At 46.3% G+C, this 3,630-nt stretch overlaps 1 pseudogene; it reads right to left on the bottom strand.

Moving 5' to 3' along the window:
- Positions 1-240: 240 nt before the first annotated feature.
- LOC144753725 (transcription elongation factor A N-terminal and central domain-containing protein-like) lies at positions 241-2,826 on the bottom strand (annotated as a pseudogene).
- Between the last annotated feature and the right edge of the window lie 804 nt (positions 2,827-3,630).

Here is a 3,630-nt window from a genome sequence, read left to right as displayed (position 1 = left end):
GCAAACGTCCCATGCAGATGCCAGAGGCAAGGCCGCCTTCCATTCCAGGGAACGAGTCTGCCTGGTGGCTCGGCCATGCCGTAGGCAGCCTCTGAGCTCTGGTGCAGTTTATACGAAGATGCCGGCGGGCCTGGCGGGACTGGCACGGTTCGCCGCACCTGGTTCTGGAAAACAAAGATTTTGACTCGTTCGAAAACCCAGAGGAAAATCAGAAGGATGCTGACGTACTGGATCCAGGTAGGGTTACCAACTGGCATTGGTGCAAATTCAGGACGGGGAGTGTAAAAATTCAGGACAAAGGGTCAAAATTCAGGACACAAATTCAGGACAGGAGGTCAAAATTCAGGACAAAACTTCAGGACAATTGGATAAGTTTTACAGACACATCAGAAGTCGCGCAATAGTATATAAGTAAGCCCAGCCATATCCAAACATATTCAATCATTTGCAAACCTATCCATCATGTATCCTTCCATCTATCATTTCACTCATCCATCCCTTCATTCATCCTTTCAAGCAAGCACCTTTAACAGCTCATCAAGGGCTGAAGGTGTGAGGGTTGCCACCCCCTGTGCCTCTCCAATGCTGCCGGGTATCTGAGCTTTTGTACTGCCTCGGAGTCTGTTACACCCGACCTCAACAGCATCGAGTCAAGAAGGGAGGTGGGTGGAAGCTGTGCCCGCTTCAGGGAGTTGCGACCAGTGCCCGGTTAAAATTACGGACAAATGGCGACCGTTAAAAGATCCTTCACGGACAACCGACAGACGGCCGAAATTATGGACTGTCCGTGAAATTTACGGACGGTTGGTCACCCTACCCCAGGAGTCAGAGGTGCTTCACCCCCGTCCCGGGTTCAGCTCGGGCCCCTGCAGGCCGCTGGGGCCCCGGCGGGGGTTTGGGGGTGCCATGTGTTTGTCATCTGCGCCCCTGAACTGAGCGCTATCCCTTCCAATTACCGTGAGCGCCTCGGCACTCAAAGCGCTATGTGTCGGGCCAGCGGTAATGACGCCGCTGGCAGCGGAATCAAAGGCGAGGCCGCGGGGGACGGGGCCGGAGCCCGGACTAGGAATGCTGCTCTGGAACCGAGAGCTGCACTCATGCATCGTCCTGCTCGTGATGGACGTGGCTGCCTCCTGCCCAGGCTCATTTATGGCATGTTTGTGCCTTGGGCCGGAGACAGCCCCGGGCTGTGCACGGAAAGCGCCTCGAAGAGCTGCGCAGGACGGGGTCATTACTTCCGACCGGTTAAGGACCGGCCATCACCAGCTGGGTCTGGTGAGGCCGCTTTATATCAAGTGCCTGCTTCCTTCTACTCCTTTTATCGACCCTGGAAGGATGAACCTTAAGTAGAAGTTCAGGCCTTAGGCACTGACTCATGCCAGTCACCTGAATCTCGCATAGGGTGACCAACTGGCATGGGTGAAAATTCAGGACAGTGAGTGTAAAAATTCAGGACAATTCTGCAGCCAACCAGGGAGAAAGAGTGTTCCTCTAGGGATCACTGTTGCTGTGCAATTGAAGTTCTCACATCGCTGACATTTAATTTTATTTGTGGTGGTTCCCTTCACACCATGGGGATGCTGGTGTTCCAAGACTGACAATTCTGTATATGAAGCCCTGAGTCTCCTTAACTCATCACTAGCCATTTCCAGGGCAGTCATTTTAACAAACTCTTCTGGGCTAAGAGCTCCTGAGAACAAGTGTTGCCTCAAGTGGGGGATTTTGGGGTTCTTCAGGTTTGAGACTTTGATCCTGATGCAAATGTTGTACTTTTTGTTATTGTTGGCGTGTGCAGAGAAGACGTCCTCTTCGATTTTCTTTGCTAAGTCCTAAATCACCTATTTTTCATTCGCTTGCGATCTAATGGAATCTGCCAAAGCTCGGTAAAGCAACTCTGTGCATTTGGTCCTCAGACCGGCCATATTGTGTTCCTTTTCCTGGTGTGTTACAACATTTTTCACCAGTTCCAAATGACAACCAGGATTGTCCTCTTGACTAAGACTGAGGTCGATCTTCAGTGCACTGTATGCTTCCTTTTGTACGCTTTCTAATGGCAATGGATATGATGAGTGCAAGACTTTCATAGAACTGTGCTCCAAAGAGGCCTCCGTTGGCTCTTCTGCAAGCAGTTTAACGTTTTCTTCATCACCCTTTTTCTTTCCTTGAGAAATGCCATTTTGCAAGTGCGTGATTCCTTGGTAGATGCTTCTGTAAAGCGCTTTTTACTTAGAAATTACGTGATGGGCAGGACTTTAGGACTCTGTACACAGCTGCAACCATGTCAGTCTCTTGCAAAAGTTCAAGTCACATCAGCGATTTCCAGCTCAGCTAAATTTGCATTTTATATCTTCATAATCCTTTTCAGTGAGCAGTTTCTGAATAAGATGTACTCTGGTTATGATCTCTTTCTTCAGATTCATACTGGGCTGTTAAGCTATCTGTGTTAACACTCACTCACGAGGCATGTAAATATCACTCGCATGCACAACGATAACACAGAAATCATGTCACAAGTCTTGAAAGCTGGCTGACTGCGGATTTTCACGCAATAAAGTTAAAAGTAAAAGTTAAGGTTTGTGCTGCAAGGTCGGTTAAGTATTTCTCCTTTTAAGTGGAAAAAACAACATTTTTAAAAAGAGAATCAGAAAATGTACCCTTCAGGTAGACTAGCCTGTGTAGATTTCTATTTACAAATGTCAAATTGTTACAACCCGTGAGAAGAGCAGTGAGTGCAAGAGGAGGCCCAGCAAATGCTGTCACTGGCCCATTATCATTCTGTATGTGATAATTAGGCCGACATCCAGAATGATAATGGGCCTGATAGCTGTCTGTCAGGGGCGCAACTAGGTCTTAAGTTCGGGGGGGGCTGACATGGCATAAAAAGGGGCGTGGTTAACATTGTTAATGGGGCGGGGCTAAAATGGCAGACAATCAGGATCGGATAATGCTCAGGCCAAGCTAAGAAAAAGAAGTGGCAAATTCTGCATTCAAAACTGGACAACAATCAGTTTTATGAGAAGTAAATTGGAGAACAGAGGGTAATGTGAACCATTTATATAACAGACAAGGGATTTGTTCATCTTGCAATAAAGTGTCACTCAAATACATTATATTGTCTCACAACGATATTATGTAGACGGTTAAAATTACACCCTTTTTTCTAATGGAATGCCCATGAAACTGGGTCTAAAGAGCCCAGAACAACATGCTACTCTCTGAAAAACCTAGACTGTTCACAGATATAATTCACACAAAAAAGGGGATTCTGTCCACCCCCCAAAGACAAAGAAGGAATTTGAGATTTTGCAATGTGTACATTTGCAGTGTTGTTACAAACTACAGTATCAATAAACATTAATTTATTGGCAGTACAGACATTAAAGCATGGTGCTTTAATGTACAGGCATAATAATCATGCTGGAATTCAGAAGGTGCATGAGAAATAATTAAGCATTTACATTTTGATAATATCATGTTACATTTGCTGTTCTTCGCACTTACTACCCCATATGAGGTGTTGAAGCGATTTTTGGTGGGTAGCACACTACTCTGGAACCCAAACAGAATTAGTGGGGACTGATATAGGGAAATATGAAATTAATCTGAGTGGTGGAGATCTTAGTCTGTTAT

This window comes from Lissotriton helveticus, chromosome 5_1 (genome assembly GCF_964261635.1).
Source record: "Lissotriton helveticus chromosome 5_1, aLisHel1.1, whole genome shotgun sequence".
Taxonomy (NCBI): domain Eukaryota; kingdom Metazoa; phylum Chordata; class Amphibia; order Caudata; family Salamandridae; genus Lissotriton; species Lissotriton helveticus.
Note: the sequence above shows the minus strand (reverse complement) of the source record. Positions and strands in the feature narration are given on the sequence as shown.